At 43.8% G+C, this 21,678-nt stretch overlaps 1 protein-coding gene across 6 annotated transcripts in view; it reads right to left on the minus strand.

Moving 5' to 3' along the window:
- Positions 1–21,678, minus strand: part of Kek5 (leucine-rich repeat, immunoglobulin-like domain-containing kekkon 5 protein) — a 653,304-nt gene that overhangs the window by 148,521 nt on the left and 483,105 nt on the right. For 2 of the 6 annotated variants that reach the window (XM_078188258.1, XM_078188266.1), the window contains one exon: positions 14,766–14,867. The exons of the other annotated variants lie outside the window; for them this stretch is intronic. The gene's annotated coding sequence lies outside the window, so the exon portion shown is untranslated. The remainder of the gene's footprint in view (positions 1–14,765; positions 14,868–21,678) is intronic. 6 annotated transcript variants of the gene reach the window in all.

The following is a 21,678-nucleotide window of genomic DNA, read 5'->3' on the forward strand; positions in this document are numbered from 1 at the left end:
CCCCCGCCTGGTAAACCCAAGATTATGGAACGAGAAAAGTTTTTCCGTGGCTGCTGACTTTGTTTGATCGCCGCCCTATGGGACGGGTGAAAATAATTAACTGTCCTCCGAGGACGCGAGGCCAGGTAACTGCGAAAACAGGCGTTGTTTGCGTGCCACGTGTTCGCTTTGGATTTTAACCTTTTAGCGTTGAAGAGAGTGGAAGAAACGTGGACGCAGGAAACAACAAAAATTCGAAGAAGAAATTCAATTTATGGTTCAAGCAAGGTTCTCTATTTTTCGTTTCAAATAATAAATTTATTTCTCAATAAATGTTCCCCCGGGCTTACATGGAATACCCGGGGGTGACATTTATTGATAAATAAATTTATATTCGAATTCATAGTGAAGATTTCATTAAAATTATATTAAAAACTTAACCCTTTCAGTTCTAACCGAAAGAGTCGCGTGTGTTCGAACGAAACGTACAAAACTCGTTTTTGACTCACTTAGGCGGACGACGCTACCGTAGCGAAAGGGTTAAAGGCTCGCGTCGGTGTACGCGAGACGCATATCTGCGCAATCACTCGTTCCCGAGAAACACCTGCTACCCTTCCCTCCCCCCCCCCCCCCTGGTGTCCGAAGTTTAATGAACATTTCGCGAGTTACTAATACCGCCACTTCCGCCTTATTGCCGCGATGAAGACGTCCCAAACCTTTCGCGGGAAGGGGCAGGGAGGTCCGCGCGCAGCGAAGATTGAACCGGGGCGGGGGAGGGGGCCAGAAATTACTCGAATGCCACTTGGAGCGTTCAACGTTGCGGTAAATGTTGCGGCATAGTTTAAACGAGCCCGCTCTCTCTCCTCTCCTCCGCCCCCCCCCCCCCCCCCCCCCCCCTCCCAAGTTTCCTGTTTCTCTATGAATAGGTACATTAATGACTTTATCAAAGTATTCCCCCGGTCTTGGGAATTATTGCTACCGGCAGCGAACGCTATCCCGGCTGTAATGAACTTTACGTTGCCCGCCCAAAAATCGCTGGCTCGTCCTTCGCTGCGAGGCCGAGCACCCCCCCCCCCCCCCGTTCTCGGCATGCCTTGAAATTCTGCCAGCTTGTCGGCAAATTTTTGGTTAAACATTCGCCGCTCGCCACTTATTAACCCTTTGCACTCAAACGGTGACTTTGAGGTACCGTTAAAATTATTGCAGCACATTCCAAAATGATTTTTAAATTATGAAAAATTAAATATCAAAAATTATTAATAGTATAACCAAAGAGGTTAAGTAGCTCGGAATTTCGTCTTCCAGTTCTGCGTATAAATGGACCGCTTCGGAAATTGTTGAGAATGAGTCAATTATTTTTTAGCAATGCGAAGAAACGTTGCGTTTACTTTCTTGTTAACTTTGAAATTTTTTCGAGAGCAAAAGGGTGGGTTTGAAGATTTTTGCAGTGCGCAGGAGTCGTTTTTATAGGGTTTTGTATTGCGTTATTTTGTATTATGTATTTCGGGTTTTATGATTGCGTTAAAGTTAATTAGGACAGAAGATGTTGCGATTTTCTCTTGAAATTTTGCAAATATCCTACCCCCGTCGTCGAAATATCGCGTCGAGCAACGAACAGCCATCGAAACGAATACTTTTAGCCGGCATTGTACACGGCATCCGTATCGATGTGTATTTTCCCGGAGACGGCGGGGGGGGGGGGGGAGACCGAAAACTTGGTATCCCCGGGGTGGTGCACAGTTCCCGAGATTACTTCCACGGCAAGAAGTTCGCCGCCGCGGCGGCGTACAAAGGTGATCGGGGCCGAAAGTAAAGGGGCCGAGCATCAAAAGTAAATCCTGACGCATCGCCGCGACGTTTCATTACAATATGCCTCGGCGTCGTTCTCCCCGGATGGCCGTTTCTGTTTCCGCGTCTGACCGCCGCGCGGCCCCCACCGCGCCCTCCGCCGCCCCGATCCTCCTCCACGGGGTGGCGAGGAACGTTCTCAGTCAGCAAACTCCCGCAGCAAACAATGCCACGAGAGTTCCTTTTTGCCTAGACGCCGTGGCGCAAAGATGAAACGTCCCCCCACCTTTAACTCCGAATAAAGTCGTCCTACATCTGCCAGCCGGCGGGATCCTTTTGTTCTGTAATTGCCCGGCCGATTACGGCGACGGACATCAAACGTAGAAAGAGAGAGAGACAGAGAGAGTGCGAGAGAGAGACAGAGAGAGAGAGAGAGAGAGAGAGAGAGACAGAGGGAGAGACAGAGAGAGACAGAGAGAGAGAGAGACAGAGAGGGAGACACAGAGAGAGAGAGGGAGACACAGAGAGAGAGAGGCAGAGAGAGAGAGAGACAGAGAGAGAGAGAGACAGAGAGACAGAGAGAGAGAGGAAGAGAGAGAGAGGAAGAGAGCAAGGAACTTGGTTATGCCGTGCGCCGTCCTCCGCCTCGCCCCCGATCGCCCCGACGGGAGAGCAGCAGCGAAGGAAAAACGAATCCCGCGGGGGAAGAGACGGCCGCGTTATATTACCAGCTAAATGAAGCAAACGGAGAGGAAAGACGCGGACGAAGGGATAGGCGCGAGTGGGGGCTCCGCGACGATTCGAAACGCTTGTAGAATGGAAATGAATTCTTATCGGCGAAGAAGGGTCGAGGGCGGGAACGTCGGCTCGAAGGACGCCGTAACTCGGACCGTTGGCTGCATTATTTACGGGAACGTCTCCGCGAGCCCCCGGAAATTCCCGTCGCGGCGTCCCCGTGGCCTATTTCCACGCCGACGATTTATACGCTGCGCGACGAAACGATAGGACGTCCCAACATTTTTCGTGTTTCTCAAAAACCAATAACGCATGGAAAGGTTTTGCACGCAGCTATATAAACAGTACCCCTTCTTTATTAACCCCTTGCACTATGACTCATCTGACGTTGCATTTATCACCACTTATTTGTCCTTAATATTTCCCTTGATAGAACCAGATAATTCTTGTCACTTCTATCGTCTTTATTTATTTCCTTTCCCAGACTTTGACAATAGACAAATTCAATTTGATTTCAATCTAGAAGAAATCAATAATTTATTAACCATTTGCACTCGAGTGGCGACTCCGAGGCACCACTCAAATTTTTCTTATCACGTTCTAAAATAATCTTTGTACTAATAGATTTTGGATTGAAAAAATTAACATGTTAAATTAACATGTGAGAAAACAGCAGCTGATTATGTTTTTTCAGAGGAATTATATCTGTTTATGTAATAGACGAGTACGACAAAATGATAGGACACGTGCAGAAAAAGTGTGATTTTTATTTAATTTACAAAAAAATCTGACATGCGTCCCTTTTTTTTCTTTTCCTAGTGGTTTTACGTAAGCAATGAGGGTACGAATAATTATGGGACTGACTGTACATGCAAAACCTTTCTATGCATTATTAGTTTTGAGAAACACGAAAAATTCTCTGGTGTCCTATCATTTCGTCGCGCAGCGTGGATCTTGATAAAAGGTTTGGAACACGCCGGATCGAGCCTGTCCGCGTCGAGTTCGCGGCCGATCTCCTCCTTCTGCTCGTGACACGGCGTTCTCCAGGAGCAGCTCCTCCTCCTCCAACGCGCGATAACAGCTCGCCGAATTTCCGGTCACCTGCTCCGTCGAGCGTTATTCTCGGAATCGAACAATGCCCGGGAAAGATTGCGCGTGCCACTGGCTCTCTCTCTCTCTTTTTCTCTCGCTCTCTTTTTCTCTCTATTTCTCTCTATTTCTCTCTCGTGGGACCAAACAGTCGTTTCAACGCGCCGCGGCGGTACGCGGTTCCTTATTCCCGAGGCGAGGCTCGCCGACCTCTCTCGCGAAAATCTTTTGAGCGCGACAAAGGAGGCGGCCCCCGGATTCGGGATAATCTCGGAATCCCACGCAATATCCGAGTGTATAACGGTGGAATGGAATTGGAGCCGCGGCGAGACGGGCGCCTCGTTCCGGAAATAATGCACGCGGGATAATATTGATTCGTTTGACTATTGCGACGGATTTCCGTCTCGCGGTTGCTTCGGTCTTCTCGTATTCTTCGACGCGCGACATAACCTGACCGCGGCCAGATAGACGCGGAACTTGATTCGATGGGGGTCAGGGCCTTTTTAACCCTTTGCACTCAAAGCCATTTTAACTGTAATTCTAAAGTAACGTTTCTGACATGTAACATTTCCATTTTATAAGGTAAAGAGGTTATGTTCAATGGAAATTGATTCTTGTAACTCGTACAAAATCAATTACTAATTATTATAAAATAATTCTATAAAAATAAATCCACACATTCAATTTTATTAAATTAAATTTAAACCAAATTAAATATTATTAATTTAAATTAAATTTTAAATTAAATATAAAATTTACAAAACAAAATAATATTCACCCCCCTTAATTTAAATCTAAATTATAAACGAATAAATTTTATCCCAAAAATAAAAAATATTTCAATTTTATTAATATTGACAGAACAAGAATCAATTATTTCCTTTGCAATCGACAAGGACAATCTTCGACAAGACTTCGACAAGACGATTAACAACTAAACAGGAGCCGCTCGACCGCATCATCCAGCGCGACTCGAGAGGCCCCCGCGTCATTTGTTCGGCTAAAGATCGTTCGCGTGCGAGCCCGTATCTCCCGTGGCAACGCAAATTGCATTGTAATATCCGTATACCGGGTTACAGGAGCGGGAAGTGGGGGGACGCCTTAAGCAGCGTGCCCGACAGGTCATTTAACACCGATCACAATGTAATAGCTTGTTCCCCTGAAAACAAGTGGGTCAACTCTCTCGCAAATACAAATACCGTGGCGCGCTCGCGAGAAGTCTCCCTTAGCGTCCGCGTTTATGCATACACGCCTCCTTTCCCCCTCTCCTCCCCTTCCCCAACCGTTAAGTTCCGAGGTTCGTTCTCATTCGAAGCTTAATCAACTTCTTGATTAATCGGCCAATCGAAGGGGGTCAGTCCGACTATTAATCTTTGTCGCGTCCGTAGCAGTCGCGAATTACCAGCTAATGGAACCGCCGGGGCTAAACAACGCCGCCGATATTCGCCGCCGCCGCGGAATAATAATTTCATTTTATTCTTTCCTCGATTAATTTCATTCGAGATTCATCGGAAGCGTTGTTACGTAGCCGGCCGCGTTCGGCGAAACGATGAAGCAGCCTTCGCGGCGAACCCCAACGCCGGTTACGGTGACATTATATTGCGAAACCCTTTCGGAACAATCAACGTCAATTCCCACCGTCGCGCACATATTTTTCTGCGCGGCCGTTTTTTTTTTTTTTGCGCCACGCGATCTCTCGGTTACACACGCCAACGATAACTCCCGGGCCGCGCCGTTCCGAATAAGTCCGTAAATATTTCAGAGCCGCGGCGAGATCGATTCGTTCTCGCGGCACGCCAAACGCAAGATCGCGCTAAATCTTCCATAACGCTCGCCCGCACGAACGGCGTCTCGTTTAGCCGCTAATTGGCTGTAATCCGGCTCGTATCTCGCCGAAACGTTCTGACCGCGCGACTTTTAGAAACCGCGGATTTTTATGGGTGTCCTGTGCGTTGGTCGACGGAATTTCGTGAGCCATGACGTAACCGTGCCGACTGTGTTTAACACGGTCGATTAGACACTAAATCCCCCAACATAGTGACGATTAGACACTAAAATCCCCACATAATTAAAACAATTTTATTAATTAAAATAAAACTAAAAAGTTCACATTTATCATGGAGGACGACATTAGAACTATTTCGCATTCGGAAAATGATAAAAATAAATTTTGAAAATTGGTCAGAAATTAGTGTCACCCAAATATGGGTGACGCGGCGACGAACGTGTTAATCGTTGGTTAGTTAAATGGCCATTGATAACGGTGGCTGAGCGACGTTTTGCCATTGCAAGAATAGGGGCGCGACGATATTAACCCTTTGGCTACGGCAGACTTTGGCATAGCCGTAGTTTTTCGAATATTATGTTTTTGAATATTAAAATATTCAATATAATGAATTCTATTACATTAAACCGATATTGCTTGAAGTGAACAATAATATTAAGCTTTTTTCCAATATATATAGCATAAATATTACACAATATATAATTAATCAAATTTAATAATAAACGGGGGCGAAATTTGATCTTGACGCCTATTGGCGCCTACAGTACCGGGGAGCCACATGTTTCGGACGCCAATAGGCGCCAACAGTAGTCAAATGGTTAACAAATATCGTAAAATGTAAAACGTTATCTCGAAACAATTCGCGCGGGAGCGCCGCGTTGCTTTGCCGTATAAATAATCGAATAAACACTTGTCGCCAGGCCTTATGAAAGTCAACTCGACCACTGAATTTCCTCGATCGCGACACAGAGTTCGGGCGGCGGCGGTTTCGGGTTGGCCGTTCGGGACCACTGAATCGCATATGCGCAGCCCGAAGTAATTAATCGTGGGCAATTAAACTTAACCGATAGGCTGCGGTCGTCCGGCTTCGGAAATATTAGCTTTCGTAGAGGACCCCTGACGAAGCCCCACAGCTAATCTTCTTTCAATGAGCGCCTGGCTATACGTCCTCTCCCTCTCTCCCTCTCTCTCTCTCTCCCTCTCTCTTTCTCTATCTTTCTCTCTCTTTCTCTCTCGCCCCGGCGCTGACAACGACTTATCGAGCCTGTCAACGACTCGTTACACACGACACGGCAATTAGTTCCGTGCCAGGGCGCACTTATTAATTAACCGCAACCGTGGGCGGGGGGGGGGGGGGGGGGGGGGGGGGGGGGGGGGACCCGGGACGCGCGGCGTTTCGCCACGGTCTTCGGACAAAGCGGAATCGATACGATCGTCGCGCGTGCAACTTTTCTTCACGCGTTGCACCGTCGTCGCCGATCCTACACACCCCACGGCCGGCATTTTTCAACGAGGGGTTCATCCGTGCCGTGACAACAGTTCGCCGGCGAACAATGTTAGGTTGCCGGGGGGACTTGAACAGGTCGATCGACGCTTGCCGCGCTTTCAAACGCTGCCCATTTATTATAACCGCGGCGCTTTCGCCGGCGCAATCTGATCCGGTCGTTGTCACATTCGGATTTATTATTATTGAAATACTAGCAAACCTGGCGAACTCCGTTTCGCCACCAGATGGCTTCGTTTTTTGTAACATTTCGTTTGGGGATTAAAAGATGAAGAAAAGTTTTTTTTTTGTTTTATAAACCATTTTGGTTTGTAGTACATGCTATCTATCAGAGATGGCGCTGTATATGAAAAATGATTTTCCCTGTTTTCCTGCTTTTCTGTTGAAATTTTTCCAGAATTTCGGTTGCTATAAACCTCACGGAGCCCGAGACCTTTCCAACGAATGCAAAACCGTGGAAATCGGTTCGTGCGTTCTGGAGTTATAGCGTCAGGAAGGAAAACCCGACTTATTTTTATATAATAGATTACGTATTACCCACAATACGATATTTGCGCGTGGACAAAAACAAATCAATGTTCTTAGAAGCGATGGAAATTAAGATAGGAAAATATACACCTCGTATAAGTGCTTGGCCTTGTGACAAGAGAATAAAATTCAATATATAAAAAGAGAATAAAATTTAATATAATTTAATATGAAAACCACAGCTTATTACTAGAAATCTTCGTCGCGAGCCCGACTCGTTAAAGTACGGCAACGGGTTAATTCCGGTAGAAAGAGCACTTGCACGATCTCCCTCAATGTACCTCTGTCGGCTGGGTCGGCCAATTGCGACGCGGCAAAACTATAAGGGGGAAGCAACGCGACGTGGTGGAATCTCGGTTTTCGGATCCAGGTTCCGAGGATCGCGTGCAATCGTTCACCGAAGACCTTCACGCGCCTAAGGATCGGTGGTCCTCCTCGGCAAGTTTAATTATATCGGATCTGCGGAGAGAAGCAACAACTTCTCGGAGGAGAGGCGAGCACGCCCGCGCGCAAGCTACGGAAGCGGAAGATCCGATTTCTCCAGGAACTCCTTTGGTTCACGATTGTTTATCCCGGTCCGTCGAAAGCGATCGCGGAGACGCGGCGTCTCTCGGCCCGGGGGATGTTTTATGGGAACGATCTGGGCGGCCGGATCGGCTCGGGGGAAAACGCCATATTAAACGCCGCCCCGACGCATACTTTCGCGCAATTGATTCGTTCCACTGGCGACTCTACACCCCGTGAAATCGAACGGTGCCCTCGGTTGCTGGAACAATGGGATCCTCCATCTCCCTCTCGCTTTCTCTCTCTTTTCTTCTTTCTCGTTTTCTCTCTCTCTTTTTCTCTTCCTTTCTCGTTTGCTTTCTCTCTCTTTTTCTCTTTCTTTCTCATTCGCTTTCTCCCTCTCTACCTCTCTCTCTCTTGCTTTCTCTCTCCTTTTTTTCTTTCTTTCTCTCGCTTCCTCTCTCTCTTTTTTCTTTCTTTTTCGTTTGCTTTCTCTCTGCCTCTCTTTCTCTATTTCTCTCGCTTTCTCTCTTTCTCTCTAAGTTACTCTATTTCTCTCTCTCTCTCTCTCGCTACCTTTCCATCTTTCTCTCTATTTTCCTCTCGTTTTCGCTGTCTCTCTCGTTCGCCGTCGCACCCTATCATATTCTCCATCCCCTCGGAGCTATCCCTCTTTAAAACCTCCCTCCGCTTTTTTTCTCTGCCGATCGCTCGCACTCACCCCTCTCTCTCTCTCTCTCCCTCTGCATGGCAGCCTCTCGCCTAGCCGTTTCGAACCCGGCGCCGACGCCGCGCGGCTCGCTTTGAACTTTTCCAATTTTCACGCGATGAGATTCAACGCGGGAAAACAGAACGAAATTCCGAATCTAATATAGGGGAAACGCAACCTATCGAGAATTACCGCAGATGCCATTAACCTTCCGTCCTCCTATGCCGGAGTCATTCGTGACTCGTTGTAACGTACACAGTACCGAAGTTGTCTGTTTTAGTAGCAAATTAGTATTTTTTTCTTTCACCGAGCGCGAGATCGAGCCGCGAGCAAGCATAGTTAATCAAAGGATAATTCCGTCGCTATCTAATCATCCGGCTGCTCGCCCATCGACGGTTCTAATAAATTACCGGACAGGCAGCGCACCACCACCCCTCGCGTTTACACGAATACATAGTTAACAAATCGACCGTGGAATTTGAATAATTCAAGCAGTTCAACCGAATTTCAAACAAAGCCTACCCCCGTCCTGTCGCATGTACGGGAATTTAGCGAAGCAATAATTGCGCCGGGAGGATTTGTTAATTCAATAGACGCGAGACCGGGCGGGATACAAAAGCGGAGTCGCGAGAAAGCGCGGCCCACCCCTGCATTAATGCTTACCAATGATCCGTGCCTCTGCGCACGGCATACATATTCCGATGGCTCGATCGCCGCTGCTTTTCCTCTAGCTTGAACTGCTACTTTATTTAAACGAACGATCGCCAGGTTTTTCGGGACCATTTTTGGGGACTGGATTCGTTGATCAGGTTGACCGCGTTGAATGTTAATTACCGTCGCGCAGAAGTGGGGGAAAATATTAAATTTTTATGATATAATAATATTAATGTATATTAATAAAAATAATATTAAGGTTTGCTTATAATATATATATATATATATATTTATATATTTATATATATATATATATATAATAATATTATTTTTAATATTAAATTTATAATGTTATAATAGTAGATATTCTGAGATAAGTATTTCACTAAAATATAGGAAAACAATATTTTATCACCTAGTAGTTGAACATTATTTTCTAAATAATTCTAGATATTTTAGTGAATAGCATTTTCTCACGATTTAAATGTTTAATAAAACAGTATTTCTCTTAAGCATTAAATAGAATATCATTTCCGAATAGCATTTATTTCCGAAAATAATATATACTATTTTATATTAAATTATTTCAAATTTTACCCACGCCACCATCAAACTATATTTCTTCCTTAAATGATTTTAAACGATACATGCTACACTCATTTTAATTGCTATACAACAGTCCTATTATAAAAAGAATTGTATAATTTTATTGAGCTCGGATAATCGAGGTTCGACTCGAATTTTGATCAAACCTTTTCACCGCTCTCGAATCTGCCCGCTTCCGTCGGAAGTATCATTAACCGGATCACCGTGATTTCGTGGGATTTTTCCGTGCGGTGATTCCAGCCGTCAACGCATTAAAACGGTTTATATGTAGTACGTCTGCAGCATAAAAGTACATGACGATAAAACCGCATCACATGATCGGCATCGTAAAATGGATCGTTTCGGACATAACAGCTTAATGCTTGCCACTCCCAGCTGCTACGCGGACAGTGCTCAACACCCATTTGTCGATGTTTAATTCAGTTCCTCGTTCACCTTTTTCTGTAATAACAGCGGCTCTAACTCTCTTTGCTGGCATTCTATGAACTTTTCTACAATAAATCAGGCGACACGATTTCACGTCAACTATTGGAGCCATTTCGGTTCGATTAATGGTGAGAACGAAGCGTCGAATATAAAATAACATTATCGTCGTTTAAAACTGTTTTTATTTTTTTAATAAATCTTTTCATGGAGATCGTATGGCGTAGACTCTCGCGCAGCATGCGAAAAGCTATGAGAAAAGTTTGGTACGCTATGCTATACTATATGCTATGCTGTGCTATGCTATACTATACTATACTGTGCTAGGCTACGCTATGGTATGCTATATGCTATGTTATACTGTGCTTGGTTATTCTATGCTATACTATTCTATACTATACTGTGTAACATAGCTGCTACGTGCTATGCTATACTGTGCTAGGCTATGCTACGCTATATGCTATACTATATATGTAGTATAGTGTCTCTCTGAACTTCGCGAAATTGAAATCGTATCACAATCGTAAGCACGATTCTTCGAGCCTCTCTCGCCTCTACAGGGCGTCTAAAAAGTCGCTCGAAATCGCAACGTAAGAAAAAATAAATTCCTGAGATCATTTCAAGTAACTTTTTCCTTTGCGAAAATTCAATCCCACGCGTAGTTCACGAGTTATTAACAAAAATCACTGACCAGTAATAGGCACGAACCAGCCAGCGTATGGCGGCTGAGGCAACGAGCGGGCACCGCCCAGTTCCGCCGATTGGCTCCGCCACCTAGCGTTCACCGAGCGAGCCGCTCATTGGTCAATGATTTTCCTAAATAACTCGTCAACGAAGCCTCGTAGAAAATTGTTGTAAAGGAAAAAATTGCTTAAAATAACCTCATCAACCCTTCATTTTCCATTACGAGTGATTTTTAATAAATCTTAAATATTAAACATTATAAATTGATAACTCGCACAGCAAAATAGTGACTATTGCAGATTACTGTGTGCGTCGAACGGCGTTGGGAACACTCGGGTCCTCCCTGAATAGCAATTAACGCGAACAATGCGAAAGAAAACGATACAATCTATGCCGCGATCGCAATCGTTCAACCGACCGCCGTTACGCAAACAGTCTTTGCGCGGGCATTGCGACACGGCCCCCGTGAATTTCGCGCTCGCGGACACGCGTTTCTTCGCCGCATCGAAAACGCGCGTTTAATTACGCGTCGCACGTGGCCCGCCGATCACGCGGCCGCCGACCGACTTTTATTAATGATCGCCGTTTTTACGTTTCGCCGGGCCGTCGTCCCCCCGGTGAAACATGTCGCGAACAATTATCAGCCTCGCTGTAGGAAGGGGTGGAGGAGGTGTTCATTGAAAGGAAAACGTGCGCCACGTCGATGGCCCCGTATCGACCTGTGCACGTTTAAGGTAATTAACGCGTCCTCGGCGAAGTCAATTAGTTTTGTTCGGCATGGATTTCCGACGGGTTGCACTCGGGCCTCGTCCGCTTCTCTCGTGAGATAGCAGATATTAACTGTGATTGTTATTTTTAGGAAAGAGAAGTGGAAAAACCGCGTGAAATTGTGCGGATGTTGTGAATAAATTTATTTTGTTATTAATAGTTGGGAAGAGGTCGTAGTTGAGTTTATATTTGAGTCGTCACATATTTGAGTTTTAATTGAGTAATATTTGGGACATATTCGAGTCATATTTGAGACACATTGGAGACATGTTCGAGTCAGATTTGAGACATATTTTAGTGTCACATTTGAGTCACATTTGAGTCATATTTGAGACATATTTTACTGTCACATTGAGACATATTTGAGACTATTTATACGTCATATCTTATATACGTTCATTTACTATCATTCTCAAGTTTTAATTACTACAGTAAAATTTTATTTAAACTGAAACAAATCAATAACATTAATATCTCGTATATATACCCTTTGCATTGAAATGGTGACTCTGAAAGCCCACTAAAAATTGTTGCACGATATTTTAATAAAATTTATACATAACTCAATTTATCCATTTTTAAAAAATTCTTAAAGACATAATTTGTTATATAGACTCAATTTCATATGCACAAATTGCACAAAGAAAAAATTGAAAATAAAACTTCCATAGATTACCCAAAATTACTTTGCATTTGCAGTGAAAACAGCTTCAAATACATCTTCAAACTACGTACAAAGTATTAACACGATACCAGAATCGAAATTCGAGCACTCGGCTACAGTGACTCATATCCCGAACGACCTATCAGATTCATCGACCCGCCATAGGGAACAATAGCTTTCAGTAACAATAGTCTCGAAGAAAATCTGCAAGGCGGCCATTAATCGATCGTCGACATTAATACTCCACGGAGCCGGCCAATTACAGTCCCCTAACTTTCTGGGATTTTCTCCGCGCGGCTAATTAAAACGGTTCGAAATCGCCGCTGATAGGTATCGCCTGTATCGACAGAGGGGCAACGCGCGATGAGAATCGCGGGGGATAATACTCATTATTATTCATTACGCGGGCTCCCCCTGATTAGAATCGGCCGGAAATCCGCTTAAGCGGCCGCGCTGAAATACAGTCCTAACCGCATGAATTTTCAATCGGGGGCGATCTTTTCCCCCCAAACCCCCTACCACTTTTCCCCTACCACCCCTTCCCACGCTAGGAATCATCCGGAAGGATCCCTTGATAATGGGTCGGAACGTTTTTCCTTCGGGTATTCATATTAGGTTGTCCCATAAGTTTCTTCCGCGCCACGCTATGAGTGACTCTAACTGGCTGTATTTATATAAATATGCAAGCTTATCTCTTAGCCTTTATGGCATCGGTTTCGTCCCAGAGCTCTTTCAAAGTACGTTTCGTTGGTGACAAAGTCTCTTTTAAAATTGTTTTCTGCACCGACGCGGCCCGAACGGAAAATCTAGGGACCGACGCGGCCCGAACGGAAAATTTAGGGACCGACACGGCCCGAACGGAAAATCTGGGGACCGACGCGGCCCGAACGGAAAATCTAGGGACCGACGCAGCCCGAACGGAAAATCTAGGGACCGACGCAGCCCGAACGGAAAATCTAGGGACCGACGCGGCCCGAACGGAAAATCTAGGGACCGACGCGGCCCGAACAGAAAATCTAGGGACCGACGCGGCCCGAACGGAAAATCTAGGGACCGACGCGTGGCGCTTAACGCAGTAAACAACAAATATCGTGTATTCATTTCGCAGCAAAAAAAGGGAAGAAACCTATGGGATAGTCTAATATCTTCCGGTTTTAGCGACGTCGCTCGTCCGCCGGTTATCCGAAACGATCCGGGTTTCTTCCTACGAGACCCTGCGGAGTAAGTGCACTCGGACCCGGCGCGGGCGTTTAATTCAATCGTGACTATCGGGCCACGGGCGGCTCGGCGAACCGGTTATTGGAAATTGGTACGACGACCTCGACTTGATTACCGGCGCGTGTCTGAATGGCGAGCTCCCGGTAATTAACGTGCTTCGATCGCCTCGCCGAAATAGTCGTCACCGGCGTCAAGACGTTCTCCACGGGGTGAGTGGTCGTCGGGTGAACTGGTTGCTCGAGGATCGTGCTCGCTGGAATTACGAAGAACTCTACGGATCGACGTAACGTATAATTCACTCTGAAGAGACGAATTTAAACAGTTTACAAAAATTAAGATGATAAATAGGTGGATAGAAGTAACGACTTTTTTCTCATTGCGAAAGTCTAGTCGCCTTATCTTTCAACAAACACTTAAATTGTTTACAGACGAAATTTATTTTGAAGACAATTTAGTAAGTAATAATAGTAATAAATAATTTGCAATAACTCTATAATCCATGCCAGTTCTATTGTTATAATTCACCTATGCACAGTTCAGACATTTAGAACACAGTCGATTAATTTCAAAAACTATCATCAAATATCTAAAAAATTAACATTTCACGCGCATTGTTCGCCTCGCCGTCATTCCTCCGCTGGAAACTATTTTTTTTTTTGACGCAAAACCTACTCGATGAACGCGTCCGCGTAAAAGTTGCATTTACGAAAAAAAAAGTAAAAAAAAAAATGAAAAATAGACGAACCAACGCCATTCAAATTCTCCCTTTACTACGTTTTTCTCTGTTTCCAATCAGACTTTTCAATTTATTCGAAAACGAACCCGCGCACGAAACAGTCCCAAATTTTGATAAAAACCTTTCATGTAGATCCCCGTCCCTTTTCAGGGCGACACCTTGTATGCGACTCTATCTACGAGCACGGTTTTTTGAAACTGGATATAAAACAAAAATTGTGGAACGTAAAATTCTGGAACAATTCGATTCGGTGTTCTTGTCTTCGGAACGAAGCGAACGCGATTATTTGCCACCGGATTTTGTTGACCGAACAAACGCCGACTGTATTGCCATCAATTCGCTGACTGATTGCTGTCATTTTGGCCGGTTCGGTACATATTAGTTGTTTACCTGTTTATTGAATTCCGCAATCTGACAAAATTAAGTGTTCCTGGGCGCCGAATGGCGACGACAAATACGGTTCACCGGTGATGAAAAAATAGAGATGCGTACCTGTAACAAAAATAAAAAATATTTGTATCAATTATTTAGTTCAGACAGAGAAAAGTTTTATGCAGTTATATTTTTTATTAACCCTTAAACAGCGGAGAAAAATATTTTCTTTTAATATATTCTTTTTGAGAAAAATATGATTTAATCGTTTGTAATTTTATTTAGCAATTTTTTATTGACCTCAACAAAAATCGTAACAATTTCAATTTATTTTCAGAAAGCTGATTAAATTATAATATTTATATTCTGAGTTTAATTGGAACCGATCTAACTAGCAGTCTAAGTGTTAAATAACTTTTCCCTTTTCTTAACATATTTAAGGTCATTTCTAATTTATTTAGCAATATAATTGGATGTATTCTAACCTCAACAGAAATCCTGAAAATTTCAATTAATTCTCAGAAACCCCAAACACTCAAATTACAACATTTATACATCGAATGCGTATATTCAAAGCATTACATAATTATCCCTCTCCCCAATTTTCAACAAAAGCGCATCGGACCGCAATGTAAAAAAAATTAATAATTTCCGAAAATTTCAAGAGGATATCCCCGATATTTCCATCGACGCTATCGCGCGCGCGTTTAAACAAAACTTCGCATTTAACACGGCGATCTCATTGAATAAATCCGGTGTCCGTTGCGCGGTATAATGTTATCACGCGGTTAAAATAATATTCGAAATCGTGGTCGGCGAGAGCATCGCGTAAAAGCCGTGGAAAGTATCGGTTGTTCGCCGTCCGGACTGTACAACCGGCGTAACAATAAAATAGGCGGACGAGACCGCGCGCGTAAATGATGAATGCGTATCTAACGCAGAGCCCTGTCCAAAGTCTTCCCCCGGGGGCGGCCGCCGCCGAGTTCGGCCGTTCTGAATTCGTTATTGTAACAGACGAACATTGTACAGTTGATGGCTTGTTATGCGTTCATGTAAACCGAGCATAAATTCGATATAGCGGAGAGAGAACGAAAAAGAGAGAGAGAGAGAGAGGGAGAGGGGGAGAGAGATAGAAAAAGAGATAGAATGGTCACCGGAAACCGCGCGGCAAGTTCCCTTCAAATACTTCGTTTCAAGCGCTCGGTTTAACCCTTTGATTTAAAATGGTCGGAGCGATTTTAAATCGAATCCAAAATATTAATAAGTTCCCGCTGTTTCACCAAAAATAGCACCACTAGTACGTTATGGTTGAAATTGTCTGTAGTAAAACGTTATATCGCAAGGTTGGACATCTGGCAACAACATAACCCTAAAATATTACCGATTTTGTATCAGCGTCATATACCTTTTTTCGTGCGAAGATGTCGAGTTTAGAGCCGAATAAGCGTCATTTGCGGGAGCTTTCGATCGACTTCTTTAATTTGAAGAAATCTGCAGCCGAGTCCACGTGTTGTTATTGTTGGAAATAATGGATGTTGCAATATAGCTTAGCTATCACATTTTGTATTTCGCGCCATACGATATGTATGAATCGTGAGATAGTTCTCCTTCCGTTTCCGTCGGAGAGCTATAGTGTGAAGCGAGACCTTGTACAGCTGTCTGTTCTGAGCCGTCTTCTGTCCGGTAAACGTGCAGTGTCCACAGAGAGACCTAACCCAATTGTACCATTCATACTAAATAATTATAGTTTTGAACCACGCCTCGATTTATTGCTACAGTTATATCGCACCCTTTTCACTTCACCTAATATAAACAGTGCAGTCTTTTCGACGCACCACCCGGTACACGTATCAACTTATTAGAAAATCCACGCGGAGGATACAGTCCGCTATAACTTACACTCTTTATTACGCGGACCCCGGAATCGATTTCCCTTCGCCCTTTCCCGATAGAATTCAGCCCCCCCCCCCGCCGCCCTCGCGCGCGCGGCTTTCTCCTTTCGACCACCTCTCTCCACGGCCCCGCACTCCCATTACATTCGATCACGATATTATAAAAGCAATCACGTCACGGGCATTCGTTTCCGGTGGAACGGATACCGGGATTCAATGTATTTCCACAAAAGCGTTCCGGCGGACCAGAATCTGCCGAACCCGGGTGCCCCCGCGCGCATTTACTCCCCCTCTCTCTCTCTCTCTCTCTCTCGCCAGCGGGGAAAAAAGCGCAGAAAATCCGAAGGAAAATATTACAACCGACCGCCTGCCCTCCTCCCCCGTGTAATGCCCGTCACGTATTAGTACATTCTCTCTCTTCGTGCCGTATCGACGCGGAATTCGCTACGGAACGGGGGAGAGAGACACTCTATTTTTCCGCGGTGATTTGCACGGTTCACGATGAAGTCGTCGGCGCCGCTACGATTTTCTCCAAGGAGACGCCATCGAGCGATCGCTTCGTTTTCGACGCTAGCTAGAGAGAATATTAGGGTGTCCCCTATAAGTATAAGGTCTCTGTAATATAAGACTATAAGGTTTCCTTACTTATTTTTTGATGCGAAATCGATTGGCGATGTTTGTTGTTTAAGGCTGATTTATTGGTTTGTATATTAACTGTTCTGCTTTATTAGGCTTGTAATTTTTGCCAAATTAATTTGAAAATTGAGATCTACCCTCGAGCGACGAACCTTCCCAATGGAAATATACAACTAAATATACTAGAGATCATTTATGATTTTATTCGTCAATTTTTCTAATGTTTAATGTGCTCCTTCTAGATTAAGTACAGTCCGAAAATTAAAGTCAGCTGCCAGAAAGAATTTTTCTCATTTTTCTCTTAATATATACATACATATATATTAAATAAAATAGAATGAGTAAATAATATGGAAATAGAATATAAAATTAAATGAAGGAATTAAATTAAGTTATGAAATAAAATAAAATTAAGGAATTAAATTAAGTTATGAAATAAAATAAAATTAAGGAATTAAATTAAGTTATGAAATAAAATAAAATTAAGGAATTAAATTAAATTCGGAAATAAAATTGAATTAAGGAATTAAATTAAATTCGGAAATAAAATTGAATAATATATATACTATATATTATACTACAAATATATATACTGTAGAATATTATTTGCAGTATCATTTGATCAAACTCCAATCGCAAATCTTCCCGCCGTACAAACACGCCTAATTGAGAACGTTTATTGGTCACACGACGCTCCAATCCTGGGACTTCAACAGGTCCTTCTGGCACGCAGTTACCACACCGGTCGCACACGTGAGCGTTCGAGTGTTATCTTTCAGTGATACCCCGTGCTCGACGGTCTCGTCCTAGCAGACCAAACGGATATTCCATCTTGGCGACGCGAAACTGCGTAAGCGTTATATTTACCACATCTAAATAATATAAGCCTTCAATATCAATTAATTTCTGACCAATCCTGAAAATTCATTTTTATTGTTATATATCTGTAAAAATTAAATTTGACTAAAATGTTTCTAATGCGAAAAAGTTCTAACTCCATCCCATATAATAAATATTAACTATCTAGTTCCGTTTTGATTAATTAAATTGTTTTAGGTATGTGGGTATTTTAATGGTCGATTGTCGGCACTCATCGTGTTAAGAATACTGTTGTAATATTCCTGACGTAGTGGCATTACTAAATGAGGAATTATATATTTATCAAAACGTATGAACATTTTATTTTGCATAAAGATCCTAGGTCCGTCAACTCGGATTAATTCGAAGCGATATGAAAGGTCAAGTTGACAGTGAAATATCCACTAAAATAACACTATAAAAATCTAAAGATTATTATTACAATATTTCTGCTGCGTCTGCATTATTAAGTAAGCAATTACATTTTTATCAAACCATAAAATATTTCGCATAACAAACAAATTTCCCTTAAAACTCTATAGTCCATCGCCTCGGCTTAACTCGACGCAATATGAAAAGTCAATTTGACAGTGAAATATCCGAGTTCCATGAACTCGGCTCGCATAAACGAAGAGCCGCGGTTACATCGGACGAGATTCGGAGTTAAGAATGAAGTAATAAATCGTGGCTGGAAGACGGGGCTGCTGCCTGCTGCCACGGAACGAGTAATATAACTGACGCTAGGGGTCGGACGAGGGTTAACGAGGAACACAATGAAATGAACAAGGGCGCGCGAGAAAGAGAGAGAAAGAGAGAGAGAGAGAGAGAGAGAGAGGGAGAGTTGTATATACCGAGTAGGAAACTCGGCCAGGACAGTTGACAGTTTAGGGCACGGGAGTGACAGAAAAATGACAGCCGACGCTCTCTCCGCGCCCCGGAGGAACAGCGCCTGCGGTTATTTAAAGCGATATTACGGGCTGCAAAGGGGCGGAGCGTTCGCGCAGAAACAATATTGTCCTCGTGTAATTAAACGCAACTTCTCTTTGCCTTAGAGCCACGGCGAAGGGCGGAACACTATATAGGGCGGTGTCGAGGGGGTGGTAGAAGGGCGGCTGGGATGACTTGTTGCCTGCCCCGCGTTCGATGCGTTCACGTGCAACTCGCTCGCCTTTATTGATTGATATACGCCGGCCAGTTCGGCTGCAACACGCTCGTTGCATACATAGATAATAATCGGGTAAGGAAACAGTCACGGCTACCCCCCTCGATCCGCCGCGCGCTGGCTACGCGAGAAGCGTTGTTCGGTTTCCTTCGAATAGTTCGAGACGCGTTGATTGTTCGCGGAGTTCCGCGAACGCTGCACCCTCCAAGTGCTATTAGGTTGGCGCATACGAAATATCGGATTTTTAAGCGGGCATATAAAACTGCATATCCTTTTTCAAAAGCTATCGATTTAATCAAAATGTACCCCGTTTTCAATGTATAATTTTCGATACACTTTTCCCAACGCGAGTTCAATTCGTGTCTGTCTTCAAGAAATTCTGATTTCTCGGATCGATAAACTATAGTATGGAATTTTTCAATATTCTGTTTAGATATGGCTGTTAATTTTTTAGACATGGCTGAAGTTTTGGAGGGTAGTTTTTGATGACTGAATTACAATTTTTCTTGAAGATATAATCAACAGATTTTTTCTTTATTTTTTCCTACTCAATTTTTAATATTATGTAACAGTAGTTGGTTCAAGAAAAATTAATTTCGACCAGAATGGTATCTACTATGGTAATAGAAAAATTCAATTTGATTTCGATTTAGAGAAAAATTAATAATATTCATATTTAGCAAGTCTTGCATTGAAACCTTCATGACGAGTCTAGTTATTATTGCGCAAGGGGTTAACCATGGCCACTACTAACGATTAACAAAACCATGATCCTCCAATCTAAAACCCTTTTGCCCATGCTCTAACCATAATTACCTCGTCACCCTACTTTTCCTCGAGAACTAAAATTTGACTGCAAAAAAGGCAACCAAATCGCCCAAAAAATAAAAGAAAGACGCAAAAATCCTACACGTTTCTACATCATTCGCTCCCGTTTCCGCAAAACAAATAGCAACGAACCATTACGTAACAGTCGGAAGTACCGAATCAGATTTTGCCGAACAGGCATCAAATGGCGGGTTAACAGAAGTTCTCGGCATCGACGAGATTCGTATAACGCTGCCAATTCACAGGACGGGGATTGAACGGGCCGCAGAGAGAACACGGCCGCGTTGAAAGACACTAAACTCCCCGGCGCCCGGGCAGCTCGTTACATTTCGGTCCCGTTCATCCGGCATCGCGCGAGCGCGAACGAGCGCGGCAAACAGAATTTCGACATTCGAGAGGACTCCGCCAGTCCATAGGATCTCTGCCGCGCCCCGGGTTCTCGCGTTTCATTTCGCGAACAGAAAGCAAGCGAAGCTCGTTCCGGAAATTCGAACAGCGTCCGCGGCGCCCGATGTCTTTTTTTCCCCTCGCCCGTGGTAGCCGTGCATCGATGCGCGGACACGTTCGCATATCGAAAGAATTTAATATAACAACCGGGCCGGGCTGCGAACGAAACAGAAACGGCTGGTGGAAGCGAGGAGAGAGAGAGAAAGAGAGAAATGGAGAAATGGAGAGTAAAAGAGAGAGAGAGAGAGAAAAAGAGGGGAAAAAGAGAGGAAAAGTGAGAAAAAGAGAGGGAAAAGAGAGGAAAAGTGAGAAAGACAGAAAGAGCGAGAAAGGCAGAGAAAATGAGAGAAAGATAAAGAAAAAACGAGAAAGACAGAGAAAAAGCAAGAAATAGAGAAACTGAGAGAAAAAGTGAGAAAGACAGAGAAAAAGTGAGAAATAGAGAAACTGAGAGAAAAAGCAAGAAAAAGAGAGAGAAAGATAGAAAAAGAGGGAAAAATATAGAAAAAGCGAGAAATAGAGAAACTGAGAGTAAAAGAGAGAAATTGAGAAATTGAGATAGAAAGAGAGAGAAAGAGGAAAATAGAGAGAAAGGGATAAAGAAGTGAGAAAGACAGAAAAAAATCGAGAAATAAAAAAACTGAGAGAAAAAGCGAGAAGGACAGAAAAAGTGAGAAATAGAGGAACTGAGAGGACAAGCACGAAAAAGACAGAAAAAGCGAGAAGAAGTGAGAAAAGGAGAGAAAAAGCGAGAAAAAACGAGAAATAGAGAAACTGAGAGAAAAAGGTAGATAAATCGAGAAATAGAGGAACTGAGAGAAAAAGTGAGAAAAATCGAGAAATAGAGGAACTGAGAGAAAAAGGTAGAAACAGCGAGAAATAGAGAAACTGAGAGAGAAAAGAAAACCTGAGAGAATGAGAGGGATCTATAGAGAGGGAAATGACGCAGCATCGGCGAAATTGAAACGTATCCGTTGCCCTCATCCGGCGCCGGCTTAGCGCCGCGCTGGAGGCCGTCGACGACCGGTTCATTCGTCTCGACGGCGTGTACCGGTGACTGACGCTTTTAGAAAGGATTTCTCGCGATCCGGAGAGGCGGGGGGGGGGG

Source organism: Augochlora pura, chromosome 2, assembly GCF_028453695.1.
Source record: "Augochlora pura isolate Apur16 chromosome 2, APUR_v2.2.1, whole genome shotgun sequence".
Taxonomy (NCBI): Eukaryota; Metazoa; Arthropoda; class Insecta; order Hymenoptera; family Halictidae; genus Augochlora; species Augochlora pura.